The 18,516-nt window shown below is 42.9% G+C and overlaps 1 protein-coding gene across 2 annotated transcripts in view; it reads left to right on the top strand.

Moving 5' to 3' along the window:
* The window catches only part of LINGO1 (leucine rich repeat and Ig domain containing 1), a 531,517-nt gene that overhangs the window by 348,772 nt on the left and 164,229 nt on the right, over nt 1-18,516 (top strand). For both annotated transcript variants that reach the window (XM_073579486.1, XM_073579484.1), the window contains one exon: nt 1,070-1,154. The gene's annotated coding sequence lies outside the window, so the exon portion shown is untranslated. The remainder of the gene's footprint in view (nt 1-1,069; nt 1,155-18,516) is intronic.

The following is an 18,516-nucleotide window of genomic DNA, read 5'->3' as shown; positions in this document are numbered from 1 at the left end:
TGTATTTACTGTAAATTGCAAAATGATGATAATTACAGTTAAAAAAAAGTGTATACATTTTGAAAGCTTTAAAAAGATCTCAGACACCTTATATATGATATATTTTTTTTACATCAGATCAAAAAGGTGCCCTATTTCTACAGACTGTCCTGTAATTTCTGGCAACCCAAATCTAGACTTTTTTTTGTACTTTTTTCGTAACTTCTCAACAATCAAGTCATCGGTAGTTGTTGGTGGCCATTCGTCAGATTGTAAAATGTGTAAAAAGGAATGTTTGAAAAAAAAAAAAGAAAACAGTATGGGATTAAAAAGGCGCCAAAGAAAAGATACATTGCCATCAGTGATGATTGTGGTTAATACAATTAGCAGGTTTTGGTGAAGGTCATTACCACTTGGCGAGGTTTAGCTAGTTGGAAATATAGTGTTAATTCCTTGTGTTATGACTGCAGCTGTTTTGTACATAGCAGCTTAATCATCGGTGTCTCAGCCACCTTAAAGGTCAAGGACAATTTCTCCATAATTCTGTTGAGGTGCATGTTGTAGTTCACGAAGACACTGCTGCACAAGATCTCTCCCAATTTACTGTCATATCGAACATGAAGTTAATTCAAAAGCTGTTTTTGCTAAAAGTGACAGTACGTGTGTCATTCTGGAAATGACGGGGTGATGCAGAAGTCCGGGTTAGGATTTCCTGCAGAGCCATGAGGATATATGTCTAATTAACGGGATATCACATCATAACCCCATAAGCCTTACACTGACATTTTGTTTTGACATTTAAAATACATACATAATATCCGTCTCTTTTCGATCATTACTGTATAATCCGTGTTTCATCTCTGAGACTATAAAGCGACTACAGTTGCCACAAAGAGACTTTTACGACCCTAAGGAAGCGTCTTCTAACAGTTGTCCCTTCGTAGACCGGCCAGATTGCTCCATTTTAAGCATTGACATTAATTTAGAGCCTGGACAATTCGGAACTGCGAAAAGCTGAAACTGTATATTGCCAAATATGTAGCTACATTTATGGAAGGTGTTAATTGACATGCCTCTTCCTTTCTTTCAGAGTACATGATCGGGCATTGGAAGGCAAAAACACTCCGAGTCTGTTTGCAGCGGCCAGTCAGTGTCCTTCTTTACGGCTCATCAAGGTGAGCAGTGTGTTATGTATTGCTGTATGCCATGTTTACAGGAATATATGGCATTCTTTTTAACGTCTAATTCACCTTCAAGGATTTGGAAAGCGCGCATGTCGTCACAGGAGTGGAAAGGATGGTTGTTTTAACATAGTGCCATCTGCTTCTGTCTTTATCTAGAGTTGCCAAAGAGTGTGATTGTAGACTATGGTCACTTTTTCTTTGATCTTTATGATGCCACACATTTTTTTTTTAATTCTGATAGAGATCAGCATAAGAATTGTTATCTAACATGACAGATTCCTCTCCAGGTTCGACCTAACAAGGGCTCATTTGCCTCGCTGAGTTTGTCTATGGTTCTCGGTGGTTTAGCAGCCTGTACTTTATAATTATCTGACCTATGTGCTGTAACAGGAATCAGATTTACATGCAGTGACTTCCAGGTGATACTGTGATGAACTTGTGTTCATACAAAGCAGCCAATCTACAATTGCTGAGCTGTATCTTGCACGAAAGGTCCTAATCCTGGAGTTAGGCTGGTTTCACATTTGCGCTTTTGTGCGCTGCGCATCGTGCGCACCCGTGCGCATGCGCACTGCGCACCTATGTTTAACATGACGTGCGCATGGTCTTGCGCACACTTGCGTTTTCGTGCGCATGCGTTTTTTTGTCTTTTGCGCCAGGCGCGCCAGACGCAACATGTTGGATTTTTTGGTGCGCCCTGTCTCGGCAAAAAAACGCATGCGCACGCTTGCGCACGGAATGCGCAAAAACAACACATTGAAGTCTATGGGAACGCATGCGTGCGCATGGTCTTGCGCACGGTTGCGTTTTTTTGCGCATGCGTTTTTGAGTGAAACAAGTCTAGAATGTTCTCTAGACAATGGAAAAAATGTCACACCTAAAAACGCATGTGCATAAAAAAACGCAAACGCATGCAAAAACGCATGTAAAACGCAAGCAACGCTGCGTTTTTTTGACGCATCAGCGTGCGCATGATGTTAAAAAAACGCGCGTTTGTTTTGCGTTTTTCTTTGCGTTTTTTATGAGCACGATGCGCAGTGCAAAAAAACGCTAATGTGAAACTAGCCTTAAAGGGAATTTATCACCAGATTTTTGTCACCTAAGATGAGAGAAGCATAAACTACGGACAGAGAGCCTGATTCCAGTGATGTGTCACTTACTGGGCTGCTTGATGTAGTTTTGACAAAATCATTGTTTTGTCAGCTGGAGACTATCACTACTGGACTAGTAAATCTGCTGTCATGTAGTCATATACATTCATGAGCTCTGTGTAATCCCGCCCCCCTATCATCAGTGTACACAGGAAGCTACCAATCAGTGATGTGGGCGGGGTTATAAAGAGCTCAGCATTCAGAGAACTGCTAGATAAAAGCAGCTGATAAAACAATGATTTTATGTAAACTGCACCAAGGAGCCCGGTAAGTGACACAACACTGGAATTAAGGTCTTTGTCCATACTTCAAGCTGCACTCACGTGGGCTAGCATAAACCTGGTGACAGATTCCCTTTAAAGGCAGCATACTGGGGAAAATTTATAGCAGATAAGCATCATAGATGGTACACATTATCTTCAGTTCACAAGTCAACTCAACTTCTGATATAAAAGTATATTATTTTTTAATCAAATTTTACTCAAGATTTTCTACAGGTGAGAAATTCCGACACACATTAATTTGTCGAGTTTTCAAGAGTATGTTCATAATACCAGTCAATCAGTTCGCGATAGAAAAAGTCGACTTGGCCATATGAAGACTATGGTTATCATATAAATCTGTAAACAATTTGTTTTTTCCATTGGGAGGTCAGAGGATTTCATACAGGCCCGCATCTATCAGAAATGGCGTAATTTGCTCCAAATATTTAATGTTTTAACTTCAACTCAATATCTATCATATGTGGCATTTTTATGACAAGTTTGATTCAGATTATGGCAGTACACAACCCAATGTTGGATAAGAGCAGAAGACCAATGTGTAAAATGTAACACGTCAATGCTGAATTTTTGTGCAAGTTCCTAGTTTTTAAAAATGTCAATTTAACTAGATTTCCCAACGTTATAATAAAGCGTGAGAACAATGGGTAAAATATTGCAAATTAATGTTGAATTTTGCACAAATTGTGACTTTTTGTGCATGTTTATCCTCTATGACTTGTGAAGAATCTGCAACTTTGTTGTCACTTTTATATAGAAATGCATGCATAAACATGTCATACTTCAAGCCAGAAAAGGTTAGCAGGTAACCGTCAATTTAATTTTTATTTCATAAATCAATAGTACACATGAAAATAAGCAACTTTGTAATATATCTTATCAGAGAAGTTTACTTCTGTCTCCCCCCGGACAGATCTTTCACTTTTAATTGATGGGTAATTCCTGCAAAATATGTATTCAGGGAAAAAAATGTCTCCCATTACTGAGGTAGGAGATGACAGTTGTTGCTGGTGGAGAGGAGGAGGTGGCGGCAGACACAGGCATTCTGCTGGAATGACAGTTCTCCATAGAACTTTATGAGCACCAACTTTAGTAATGGGAAAATGTATATTCACTGAATGTTACCCATGAATTGAGACTATTGAAAATGAATGATCAGTTCAGAAGGGGAAAGAAGTAGATTTATTTAATAAGATATAGTAGAAAGTTGCTTTCATCACATGTACTATTGATTTATGAAAAAAAAAAATTAAAACAACAGTTATTCTTTAACCATGCTGCATTTTCTCATAATTTTTAACCCCTTTACGCATCAATACGTCCAGGTTGGCTGGCACTTACCGACCTAGGACATATGGATATGTCATGGCGATTTGGCGCATGCGATCACCGCCGGGTGTCAGCTGATTTTGACAGCTGACACTCGGTACCTTAACCCCCTAAGTACTGTGATCACTAGTTATCACAGCATTTAGCAGGCAAGCAGAGGGAAGGAGCCCCCTCTGCACTCTGGTGCACCCTGTGACATTATTGCAGGGGCCCAATCGTTCCATTGATAATCCATGATGACATCTGGGTCACCAGGCACTAGCAAGTAAGTTAGATCATGCATAGTGCATGATCTACCTAACTACCTCTGCAGGGCTGACTGCTCTAATGCTGGTCCATTACAATGCATTAGAACTGCGATCAGTCTGCAGAAAGTGAAAGTCCCATAGAGGGTAGTAAAAAAAAGTTTTAAAAAAATGTAAAAATATCTTTTTAAAAACCACAAAATAATTATATATATATATATATATATATATATATATACCGCTCAAAAAATAAAGGGAACACTACAACGTAGGATGTGGTATTTTAGTGTTCCCTTTATTTTTTGAGCAGTATATATATATATATATATATATATATATATATACCATATACGGTAGTGTACCCATAAATAAATATTTTTATGAAAAAAAAGTACACATGTTAGGTATCGGAATGACCAGACCTATAAAACTGTCCCACCAGTTAACCCTTTCAGTGAACACCATAAAAAAGGCAAAAAATTATACTTTTTCATTATACCGCCGAACAAAAAGTAGTATAAGCGCGATCAAAAAGATAAATGCAAATAAAATGGTATCGCTGAAAACTTTATCTTGTCCATCAAAAACAAGTTGCCAAACAGTAGGTAAATAAAAGTTATAGCTCTCAAAATAAAGCAATTTAAAAATAATTATTTTTTTTCTATAAAATAGTTTTTATTGCCTAAAAGTGCCAAAACACAAAAAACTATATAAATGTGTTATCGTTGTAATCGTACTGACCCAAAGAATAAAGATGCCTTATCAATTTTACCATACGCTGAATGGCATAAAAAAAATTCTGAATTACTGGTGTTTGTTCATCCTGCCTCCAAAACGTGGAATAAAAAGCAATCAAAAAATGTTATGTGCCCGAAAATTGTATCAATAAAAACATCAACTCGTCCCGCAAAAAAAAAACAAGCCATCAAATGACCCTGTCGGCAGAAATATGTAAAAATTATAGCTCTCAAAATATGGCAATGCAGTGTGTGACAGCAGCCCAAAAAAATATATAAATCTGGTATCACTGTAGTCGCACCAACATGAACAATAAATTTGTCTAATCACTTATACCGCACAAGGAACGGTGTAAAAAATATATAAAACCAATTCTACACCTACTGTTGATTTGTTCATTCTGCCTCCCAAAAATCACAGTAAGACTCGATGCACACTTATCCTGCGCTCTACCCTGATCGCTTACATCGAGGTTTACATGTACATCTCTGAAATACATGATTCAGACTGAACCCCTGGCTGAAGATTCCCTATAATGAGGCAGATAAAGGCACTGCGGATGCTGTCTGGCCTCTGATTCGGTGGTGTCCATCTTTTTAGGCATGCATAAAAATGCCGTTGGCCACAGTTTTGTGCACCTCTGAAAAGAAGGACAACGCTGAACAGAGGCCAGACAGAGTCCTGAGTAACTCTGCTGCCTCATTATAGTGAATGGATCCCTCGGGGGTTTCATCTGAATCACATCACTTTTTAGATAGAATCCCCGATGTAGATGCTCAGCGTAGTGCGCCAGATAAATGTGATCCCAAACATTATGTAAATGTTCCTAACAAAAGCTGCAAATCGATCCACAAAAACAAGTCCCCACTCAAGTCTGTCATCTGTCAATAGAAATATATAGGGCTTCCACGTTACTGGTAGTACAAAGGCTATGGAAAAGCAAAATGGCTCCTTACCCCCCAAAAGAAATCCAGCTAATTTTGCACTCCCAAATCCAAATGTCCCTCTTTCTTCTGAGACCCACAGTGTGCCTAAACCACATTTAGCGTCTACATGTTTGGCATTTCTGTAGCAATGAGAGCCAGCCTAATTTACGGGTGCGTGTCTAGAAGCTTGAGCTGTGCACAATGTGGGAATTGGATGTTTCGCCCCCAGCAGTTCGCCCCCAGTAGTTCGGCCCGGGCACATTTCGCCCCCGCACATTTTGTCCTCAGCATTTGGCCACCAGGATATTTCGTCCACAGCAGTTCGCCCCCAGATGTTTCACCCCGAGCAGTTCGCCCCCAGCAGTTCGCCCCTGGATGTTTTGCCCCCAGCAGTTCGCCCCCAGTTGTTTCGCCCCCAGCAGTTCGCCCCCGGATGTTTTGCCCTCAGCAGTTCGCCCCGGATGTTTCGCCCCCAGCAGTTCGCCCCCAGCAGTTAGCCCCCGGATGTTTCGCCCCCAGCAGTTCGCCCCTGGATCATTCGCCCCGAGCAGTTCACCCCCAGCAGTTCGCCCCCGGATGTTTCGCCCCCAGCAGTTCACCCCTGGATCATTCGCCCCGAGCAGTTCACCCCCAGATGTTTCGCCCCCAGCAGTTCGCCCCCAGCAGTTTCGCCCCCAGCAGTTCGCCCCCAGCAGTTCACCCCCGGATGTTTCACCCCCAGCAGTTTGCCCCCGGATGTTTCGCCCCCAGCAGTTCTTCCCTGGCAGTATGCCCCCGGATGTTTCACCCCCAGCAGTTCGCCCTCAGATGTTTCGCCCCCAGAAGTTCGCCCCCGGATGTTTCGCCCCCAGCAGTTCGCCCCCGGATGTTTCCCCCCAGCAGTTCGCCTCCAGATGTTTCGCCCCCCAGCAGTTTGCCCCCGGATGTTTCGCCCCCAGCAGTTCACTCCCAGCAGTTCGCCTCCGGATGTTTCGCCCCCAGCGGTTTGCCCCTGGATGTTTCACCTACAGCATTTTGTACCTGGATGTGTCACCATCTGATGCTTTGCCCCTAGCATTTTGACCCCAGATGTTTCACCCTCAGATTTTGGGGTCAACATGCAGAGAACTAAACATCTAGGGCTGAACATACCTGGGGATAAAATATACAGGACCCCAATTGCTGGGGATTCTTGTGGCTGCCTTTTCAGCAGCTCTACTGGCTCGCCTTAATGGAGTATTATCACCCTAGAACACAAAAAAACTGACATACTTACCTGTTGCAGCTGCAGCTCCTTCTGTCCCAGAGTGCAGTCAAGCGGTTCCCCGTGACGTCTTCTCCTGCTTCTGGCTGTCTTTTCATCTTGCCTGGATCACTGATCCATGAAGCATGATGAATGCCGCGGCAGTGAGGCCGAATGTCTCCTGGCTGCTCACTGACATGATGTCACTCCTGCCCCATTCATCAATCAACCCAGGTGGCAGGATGCCTCTCCTGTCACCAAAACACTGCTGCACATGCCCCAGTGCCGCAATGAGATCAGGCAGAAGAAGAGGACGCTGGGAAGAAGGAGAGGACTCGTGGTGGCCTCTGGATCCAGCATGACGATCGCCAGCTCACACAGTCAGGAGAAGATCAGGCAAAGATGAGCAGAAGACCTCTAGGTAAGTACCAGGAGGGGAAGATCGGCATCATGCTTACCGCAACATGATTGCTGACAGCATGCTGCCTTATTTTGCTGTTTGACATGAGAATACCCCTTTAATGCAGGCTATGTATGGAAGCAGGGGGAATGTTGACTTAGTACAGGGTTAATCCCACCAACCATCTCTGCAGAACTGAGATATTGGCTTTGAGGAACTAAGGTGGTTCTACAGAACCTCTTTATCATGTCTTCAGAAGGGGGGTTTTGGGATTAGCCCTCACAGAACACTCTGCCAGTATACCAAAGAATGGAGCAGCAGATAAAAGTGGTATTCTCACTTCAAGATCCCTTTTTCTATTGATGCCCATTCCTCAGATTAGGCCAAGAATAGGGTCCAGTTGTATTCTGCATTAAACCAGCTGTTTATCAGCAGCTTTCAGCACCAACGACAAGGACAAGTGACTGGAAGCTGCAGCCATAGCTCTCCATGATTTCAGTGAGATCCAGGCAAGATGGTACAGCGCCTGGTAAAGAGCTGATACACCGTGACATGCCTTATACAGGGGCATGCACTGCTCTGTGCAGAGAAATGCATGTTCTGGACGGGACTCGGTTGTGTGCATCCGGTCTTTCAGTAACAAATGGCCCTTTGGGGACAACCATTAACTTGGTATGGCCCTTGGTGAATATGAGTTTGACACCCCTGATCTAAGACAAGTGACCATCATTTTACTGTCATGTACTAGTGGTGTTACACTTAATGGCTTCTTTTTGTCATCCATTATATATCATACTGTATCTAGTGATGAGCAAACCCTATCTGGAAAGTTCAGGGTTCGTATTGAACATTGCCTGCTCGGGTTCAACCACACTGTCCCCAAACAGGCAATGTTCGGAGTTTGCTCATCAGAAAATAAAAATCGTTTCCCTCCCCTTTGCTGAGGTCTCGACCTGTGTGGAGAGTCTTCTTGACCAAGGGAATCTCTAGCTAGGAATTCTGAAAGGTATTCCCTCAGGTACGATGACATATTCACACAATGTGGAAGTGCATGGAAGAGGACTGAAGAGGACCCTCCGCGTCTGCCGGTAACTCAGCAAAGGGGCAAGTAGCAATATATATATTTTCTTTTTACTATCTGGTCAGTGATGAGGATGTGGTGGACAGATTCTCCACTCCTCTGAGTCTCCATACCCATTGAGTTCAATGGAGATGATAGTTTGGAGGTGCTGAACCCGAACCCAGATTTTCTTGTGTGTTTGGGACGGAACTGCCCGAACTGAACTTCGGCAGGTTCACTTCTCACTAATCTTATTTTGGGTCTAAGATGTATAAATGTGATCAAGTTACGATTTTTTTAATTCCAAAACTTTGACTTTTCTAGATAAGTAACTTTACAAACAGACAGAAAAATATTAACAATTGGTCAAACCAAGCGTAACTCTAAAAAAAACAAAAAACTTTTGATATGTTATAGTACCTGTGGCACTGATCTTTTCCAATGGAGACCCCCTTCCAGTAGCTGTAGTTTTTTTTTAAATATAATTTTTTTCTAAATTTTATTTAGTTTTGTGTGAAAAATCCCATCCAAGTTATAGCAGCAGGCTCTATGTGCTGCAGGATTTCAGTGGTTACTAAGGAAGTCGGGCCCCCTTGGTAGCAGAAATTGTGGACAGATTCAGGCTTCTTGTGATACATTCAGGGCTGCTGTTCACAGCCCTCTGGAAAGTTCCCCTTCCCCCTCCCCTCATGTGCTTCATCCTGGACAAGAAGAGGGCTTCCCCCCTGTGTAAAGCCAGTAAAGGACTGAGCACATGGGGAGTTGGGGAGCTTTGCAGGGGGCTGTGAACCAGCAGCCCTGTATACATCATAGGGAGCACGTGGATGCCTCTTTCAGACTTGCTGTTTTCCTGGTGATTACCGCGGCAGTTTAAAACCGTGGCGGTAATCGCCAGGAAGATAGAACATGTTTTAAAATGGAAAACCGCTTTCTGCTGCACAGTTTTCCCGCGATTTGAGCCCATTGACTTATTGACTTACATTGGGCAAATCGAGTGCTATCTAGTGGTTTTACCGGCGATTACCGCCGCGGTTTTAAACTACTGCGATAATCGCCAGCAAAACCGCTAGTCTGAATGAGGCTTGAAAACACATTAAAAACTCACATTTTGCTTCAGATTTTCTGATTTTATAACAGAGACGTAAAACTGAAGCAAAATTTGGTGTGATGGGGCCAAACAATAGCTTTTTCTACGACATGTATTGTCCCAGTGGAAAATGATATATTCCTGTTTAAAAATGCTTCCAAGCTTAAAAAATGTCACATTTTCAAGGTCGTGAAAGGATTAACGGCAGCAGAAACTAGCAAAATGCAGAATTCCATGATAATAAAAGGTTTACATCAGGAAAAACGAGCAAACATGTAAGAAGTATTTGTGAAAAAAAGCATACTAACTCAATGGGTCATTAGGTCAGGGTCATATGCAGCGCAAATGTCTAAATCCCATCCACATCCTGATGAAAAAATGCACAGTTAAAAAAAATGACATGCAGTGCAGCAGTGGCATACCTACCATGTAGGCAGAGGACGTCAGGGGGTCTGCTGCCAAGGGGTGTAATGCGCCCATGAACAGCGGGCCCCCTGGATCTACCATGCTCTGGAAGGTGCCTGTCACCTACTGGAGCATGGCAAGGATAAATTAATACACACCGCCTGCTGCTGCCCTGCTTTCCTCACTCTGCTTTGATGCAGATCCTGAGACGTGAGCGATCACATGATTGCATACATCACTGCAGGTCCTGTATCAAAGCAGAGGAACACAGCATGTGGCAGCAGGTGGTGAATATTAATTCACCCCCTGCCATGCTCCGGTAGGTGACAGGCACCTACCAGAGCATGGTATAACCTCTTCCCAGCACTAAGTCAGCATTGGAGCAGGCAATCGCGGAGGAAGGGGGCCCAGGCCCCTTCAAAACTTTGCTATGGGGCCAGGGCCAAGCTACTTATGTCCCTGCATGTGAATGTATGCTGCCATTATGCAAAAAAGATTCCAGCCATTCAGACAAGGGGCTAAAATCCTGCACTAAAACCTGCACATAAATCCATAGAGCTAAATAGAGATTTTGGTGTAGAATTATCTACACCAGAATATCTGTAGATCTACAGTCGTGGACAATCCACAGAGGTTAGGAGACATGTTAATGAATCCTTAAGGTCCATTCACATGCACTAAGTAGTTGTAGCAGACGATCTGCAGCTAATTTATAGCATAAAATTCTACATTAAAATTGACATCTAGTGATGCGGGTTTGATGCGACAACCTTGTCCTCTGGCTGTGATTGTTAATGGCTGGATACCTGCAAATCATGGTTGGTGGACAAGGTTACCACTCTGCTTATGAACATGGCAGACCACTGTTTCTTAAAGGCAGGACTTCTACTTTGAAGCTGAGCAGAAAATCAGACTGCAACTAAACAAGTGAGGCATAGTTGGAATCAGTAGGCCTCACCCTACATTACACTATTCTCAAAGTTTCCCTTTAAGGCAAAATAATCACATAGTATTCTATATCAGCACTGTGTAGTATATAATTTTTCACATTTGTGCAGCATAAACTTTGCAATAATTCTGCATAATGGAAATGTTAAATGCAGTGCTGTAACTATAAACTTCGGGGCCCAGGGGCAAAACTTCATAGTGGGGCCCCTCAACATTTCAATTACTAGAGGTTGTGCGGAACGTGGTGAAGCCTGCTACGCATTGTTGTATACAACACACAGGCTTCACCACGTTCCGCAAGACCTTTAATAGATTTTGTTTATGATGCAAGTTTTAGAAGTTAAATATTCAGTGAATATGTTTGGAAAATTAATAAGGTGAATAATTCCAAATATTGCACAATTTTCAAATAACTGTATATGTTTATTGAATATTAAGACCATAGGCACAGCAGTCACTATTGCTCCCTCCCGGTTGTGAGGAGAGACTGAGTGGGGGGTTGTACACAGCTCTGATTATTGAAAACAAGAGGCAGATGACTCACTGAGAAGATAGATACTGCATGACCCGGAGCCGGGAGTAATGTGTGATTATGGAGACTTCCTCCTGACCTCCTCCCCTCCCCCTCGCAGCAGTATAGACCTGCAGACTGGAGAGGAGCAGGGCTTCTCACAGTTTGTCACAGAGATATTTGTGTCTGCTGAGACTGTCTCCTCTCAATGCTGAGAGTTTGTTACAGTGTGCACTGTGCCTGCCTTGCCAACTCTCTGTGATCTCCAGACTAACATATTGTTACAAATCTTGTGCTATGAGACTCTCCAGGCCAGTGCAGGTTTCCATTCATTGACAGCTGGCAGAGCTCCTGGAAATTATTGAAATGAGAGTCTCCTGTTCTCCGGGTGACATTGACTGACAGGAAAGTTTGCCCCCTGTACTCCCCCAACCCCCCCATCTTGACACAGGCACAAACACCTCTCCATGTCACCTACCCCCTCACGGTGCTGGCACATCCTAATCCCCATATTCCACCCCCCTCCACACGATGCTGGCACTTCACGCCTCTCCATGTTTATAGTATATGGAGGACTATGGGGGTGCAGTATACTATATGGAGCACTATGATGGTGCATTATAATGGGTGACTATGGATGATGCACTATAATATACGGAGCCAATTATACTATGTGGAAACCATTATAATACTGGGAGGGCTCTGTGGGGGGCATGATAATACTTGACGGACTATGAGGAAGCCTTTATACTTTATGGAGGGCGATTTAAAGGGACACTGTCACCAGTGTCACTTACTGGGCTGTTCAGTGTAGTTTTCATAAAATCACTGTTCAATCAGTTTGAGATTAACATTGTAGGACTAATCAAATAGTCCATCACATTCATTTACTGCTAAATATGAAGCAGGGAAAACAGTAATTATATTAAAATTACAGCAAGCAGCTCAGTAAGTGACACATCGCTGGAATCTGGGTCTCTATCTCTACATTATGCTGCTATCAGATGGGATGGCAAAATCCTGGTGACAGTGTCCCTTTAAGGCTGTGTGGGGGCCATAATACAGTGTGAAGAGATGTAGGGGCCATTATACTGTATGAAGGACTGTGTGGGGTTCACAATGGGAATCATACCGTAGAAGAGGGGTAGTCTTATACGGCGAGTATATTCCAAACTCTATATTTTAACTCGAAAAGTTGGGGGTCGTCTTATACACCGGAAAATACGGTAATACTAAATACTATCTACCTACACACGCACTACAACTACTGTATGCGACATAGACTGCACTGACGATCCGACACTGGCTGCTGACTGATGAGCGATGGCCAAGGAGCAGTTCAGCAGTTGGGGTAAACAAGACCTCAGTGTCAGTGCACATCGCGGCCGCTGCCTGAACTATTGGCTGAGTCACCGCCTGGCGCGACACCACACGATCAGCTAACAGTCTACTGTCTGCCATAGAGCTCCTGTTACTAAGCGAAATAGCGTTTCCCCGTTTAAAGTATAACCGAACAAAAAACATTTACGCTTGCACTTTCATGGATCTTTTCGTTATTTTTATTAACTTTAAACTCGAATAATATAGGAGCTGGGTATTTTATGAGAAATTAAAGTATTGAAATACAATTTTTTACTATCAGTTTGGGGCCCCTTGGGTGTTTGGGGCCTCGGGGCAGTGCCCCGGCTGCCCCGGTTGTAATTATGGCCCTGGTTAAATGCTTACCAGAGTCATGCAGAAGGAACTGCTGCTGGATACCATCAATATTGATCTCCTGGAACTCTTGGGGAATAACAAGTTGATCAAGAGTTTGGGGCAACCTTGGAATATTGCCAAGTTGCCTTGATAATCGTATTGTTCTCTTCAGTGATGCTTTCTTTGGGAGAAGTGCTACAACATTAGAATGGGCTCCTGAAATGACTTCTGTGAGAATCTGTTGTGGTGTCTCCTGTGTTGTCCTTGCCCTGGTGACCACCTCATTGACAAGTCGGATTGCTTTAGGTCTTGCTACTTGTGCTGTGTGGTTGTGGGGATTGGTTACTTTCATCACTTCACCAAATGCTTCATTGGTCCAAACACGTCCCTTGCAAGTCGATCGTTTTTCACACACCCAGATAGAATGGACATCGTCAGCCGTTCATTTGGAAAATATGTAAATGTGATTCTCGTAGACCAACTTCTTCTTCCCACGTTTCGATAGAACTGAATTCATACTTGTAGAAAGTGAATTGCTGTGGAAGCTGGCTGATTTTTGTGCTAGTACACCTCTCTCTTTGTAGAGATTTCAGACACTGCTATATTCTGATGTAAATATGGAATAAGAGATAGTCTAAGGTAACTTGGAGGACACCTGACATGAAAATTGTTACATCTGCAACAAAACTTGCAAAAAAGCAGGTCAGTGCTGAGTCAGGTAAAAGTTCACAAAATGTTTTGCGTTTAGAGTGGTTTACATTCCCCACCTAAATCAGGCCTCATTCACACTACATTTTTTGAATCCGTTTATTTTTTCCGTGTTATGTTTTTGTAACACAAAAACGTTTTAGAAATGTTTTGGAAAATGTCTTGTTAAAAGTGCGGGCTAAATGCTCTGACACTATAATGCAATCAGTTGTGAAGTTTACAGATGGAAACAGTTGATTTAAAATGTCACAAAAGTGCAGCACTCTGTACAGTACTTTTGTAACATGTGGATTGATGACGGATGGGAATTCATGAACCACAAGGACAAACTGGCAAAACATCCAAACACAAAATTCTGGGGGCAAAACAGGGTATAAACATCCGGGGGCAAACTACCGGGGGCGAACTGTCGGGGGGCGAAAAATCTGGGGGCGAACTGCTGGGGGCGAAACATCCGGGGGCAAACTGCTGGGGGCGAAACATCCGGGGGCGAACTGCTGGGCGCGAAACATCTGGCGGCGAACTGCTGGGGGAGAAAAATCTGGGGGCGACACATCTGGGGGCAAACTGCTGGGGGCGAAACATCCGGGGGTGAACTGCTGGGGGCGAAACATCCGGGGGCATACTGCTGGGTAGAAACATCCGGGGGCGAACTGCTGGGGGCGAAACATCCGGGGGCGAAACATCCGGGGGCGAAACATCCGGGGGCAAACTGCTGGGGGCCAAAATGTGCGGGTGCGAATCCTCCTGGGGGCGAAATGATAGGGGTGAAATGTGCGGGGGCGAAATGTACCTGGGGGCAAATTGCTGGGGGCGAACTGCTGGGGGCGAAACTTCCTATAACCGCACAATGTACTGGTCACTGTAACGTACTGGTCACTATAACATACTGATCGCTACAACGTACTGATAACTGCAAAGTACTGGTCACTACAACAGTAGTTTGCAATTCTCACTCGGCAACATTTACTGCTGCTTGTTTCTAGAAAATACCCATGGAGTCAAAGTCATCACTACACCTGTAGATAAATTCCCAAAGAAGTATAACTTCAAAAATGGGGTCACGGGACCATAAGATGCACCCCAAATTTTCAGAAGGAAAATTGGGAACAAAATTAATGCGTCAAATGGGGGTCTGTCTTACAGTCCGAATTCAGCTTACCATGGAAGGTTCGGCAGCGCTGGTGGAGCAAGGTCACACAGGGTGTTTGGTGGTCTGGTGATGATATGACCCAGACTGGTGTAGCAAGTTCAGCGGTGCTCAGTGATGCGGTGATCCAATGATATTTTGTGAAAGCCTGAAGTCCCTGCACATCCATTGCTGTGATACGGTGGTCTCTAGGAAATCTCATCCCGGGCTGGCGCTGCAGGTTCGGCGGTGCTCGGTGGTGCTCCGGCGGCATTTTGTGAAAGTACGGAGCCCCCACACATCCATTGTCTCAATGCTCTAGCCTCTGGGAAAATGGCCGTCTGAGGTAGCGCATGCGCAGATTGAGATCTTGGCACCGAGATCTCGTCTCCAGGAGGCCACAGCATTGAGACAATGGAAGTGTGGGGGCTCCGGTCTTTCACAAAATGTTGCCGGAGCCATTGCACTACCAAGCACCGCCAAACCTGCCACACCAGCCTGGGGTGGAAGTGAGATCATCGCTCTGCAGCATTAGACCACTGCAAGAATCGCCTGAGTTCTGCTGCCACCATGCTAATTGTAAGTACATTCTGACTATAAGAGGAACTCCTGTTTTCCCAAAAAAATTTTTGGGAAAAAATTGCGTCTTATATTTTGAAAGATGCGGTATGTTCCGATTGGTTATCACCTGTCTACCTGTCTATGCACAGACATTCTTATGCCCTGATGTTTTCTGTTCACTTCCCTGAAATTAGTTGAGGCCAAGTTGTTTATTCCAAATTCTATCTTGATATAGGATGACAACTCAAAATTCTTATGGCCTGATGTTTTCTGTTCTCTTCCCAGAAATTAGTTGAGGACAAGTTGTTTATTCCAAATTCTATCTTGATATAGGATGACAACTCAAAATTCTTTGGATTCAGCCCAATTTTTCCCGATAACTTCAACTTTTGAACCAGATCATTCTGGCATATGGAAAGTTCCCCCACATTTCTCATGTAATCCATATTGTGTCCCAGGATATATTTGACAAGCAATTGTATAACTCATATTTCTGCCAAAACTATTATGTAATATCTCAATTCCCTTTGATCTTGCATTATAAAAGATCACCACATCCAATAATAAACAGAGACTATTCAGACAGACAACTAGGTGCGTGTCTTGCTGTTTTATTCTTCATAGCTTGGGCACCTAAGATAGAGAAAGCCTGAGTAGAAATAGAAATCCTGTCTCCAACAATTTGGAGGCCTTTCAGGGGGATATAAAATTCCCATTTGACTTTCATCTCAGACTGAACTATTGGCTGCATTCCTCCTGAACAGAAAACCAGATCCTGGGTAAGTGAGTAGGTTAATTACTCACACAGTTAATAACTAATGCTACAGCAATTAACATCACAAAATTTAAATATGCACCCACTGTTACCCCATGGTATGATTGGGCACTTATGGATACTTTCTACATGAGGAATCACATTTACTGCATATGATTATTGTGACCTTTTTGCATCTTTGAGACTATCTATATATTAAGCATATATACTGTATGTTACTGGATCGTACCTGTGCTGAAGAGTTGTCTGTTTGAACAATTGTCAAGTGGACAAGGCTTGAACATCCATTTAGCTGTATTTAAAGTTAGCTCTCTCCCCCTTATTTTAATGTCACATCAGTAGGAACATAGAGGGACCCTCAGGGAGAGCCGTCATGGAGTGGGTGCGCCATTTGCGTTCAAGAGGGTGCCAGCCTCCGCTGACAGGTAGGGACGAGGTCAGGGTATAGCATAGGATCACTGCCCTCCCACCTTTATCAACAGCCTTGTTATACTTTGGATATAGTATCTTTGACTGGGGATTTTTTCTTTTGTTTTTGTTTTTTCTTTTTTATTGGTCCTTTTTTGTATTTTAATTGATAGTAATAAGCAGTGATTTTATGTGTATAATCTGTAAATCTGCTAGTGAAGGTATACACTTTAATATTCATATATGGTGAATCTGGAAACCGGCTTGGGGTGCAAAGGGGTTATACGGACAGGTTATACGGACATAGGCACACCTATTGTGTTCAATGTTGGTGCACACATGTCAGGCTTTTCACAAGGACCGTGTGTCCATGTGAAAAAAACGTAGCATGGACAAAATGCGTGCTGCACATGTGCACACTAATGAAACGCGGATGATGACATCAGCATCATCATCAGTTCACTGTGAGCTGGCTTAATGAACTGCGGTGATCTCAATGAGATCACCGCTAGCACCTTGAGAAAATTCTCAGATTTATTAAAGGAGTCTGTGTCATTCTTTCTATTAAAGGACTTTAGTCTGGGTGTCTGTGTTTTCATACAATGTAACTATGGGGTTAGTAATGGGGGCGTCTTATTGACGTCTCTCCATTACTAACCTCAGCGCTTGATTTCACCTGACAATACAAAGGTGACATCAACCCCCCCAAGTATCACCCCACTTGCCACCGCTACAGGGCAAGTGGGAAGAGCGAGGCTAAGTGTCAGAATTGGTGCATCTTAGAGATGCGCCTTTTCTGGGGCGGCTGAGAGCTAATGTTTTTACCCTGGGGGGCCAGTATCCATGGCTCCTTCCTAGGCTATTAATATCATCTTGCAGCTGTCTGCATAGCCCATGCTGTTTATTAATTATAGAGGGACCTTACATCATTTTTTTAGGGTACCCCATTTTAAAAGTCAGCAAAGGCTAAGTATACAGTTGTGAGCTGATATTAATAGCCTGGGAAGCTCCATGGGTATTACCCTCTTTCCAGGCTATAAACATCTGCCCCAGCCTTTGGCTTTCCCTCTGCTGGTTACGAAAATTGCGCATGAGCCCACACAATTTTTTTCAGAAAAATTATCTTTCATTAATTAAAAACATGTACAGTAAGCTTCACACACACTGTACTAATTTTATTTGTCACAGACATCTGTATATCTACCTATTCTATATGTATTTACTGTTTGTAATCCATCGCTTCTATCCTGTCGGCTCGTGCAGTGATTTTACACTACGCTGCTGCTGAATTACCGGCTTTTCTTCTATCTATCTATGTAATATCTATAATAACATTATTATTATTAGTAATAATAATAATAATAATAATAATATATATATATCCTATGTGTATATATCTATTCTATCTATTCTATTCTAACCTGTCACTCTGTGATTTTACAGTACACGTCACATGAATTGCTGGCTTTTATTTTATCTATGTAATATATATATACATATATATATATGTGTCTGTGTCACTGACATCTATATACAGTGGGTACGGAAAGTATTCAGACCCCTTTACATTTTTCACTCTTTGTTTCATTGCAGCCATTTGGTAAATTAAAAAAAGTTCATTTTTTCTCATTAATGTACACTCCGCACCCCATCTTGACTGAAAAAAAACAGAAATTTAGACATTTTTACAAATTTATTAAAAAAGAAAAACTGAAATATCACATGGTCATAAGTATTCAGACACTTTGCTCAGACACTTATATTTAAGTCACAT

This window comes from Dendrobates tinctorius, unplaced genomic scaffold (genome assembly GCF_039654945.1).
Source record: "Dendrobates tinctorius isolate UK_male_01 unplaced genomic scaffold, ASM3965494v1 ptg000062l, whole genome shotgun sequence".
In the NCBI taxonomy this organism is placed as follows: domain Eukaryota; kingdom Metazoa; phylum Chordata; class Amphibia; order Anura; family Dendrobatidae; genus Dendrobates; species Dendrobates tinctorius.
This window is presented reverse-complemented; position numbering and strand designations above follow the sequence as displayed.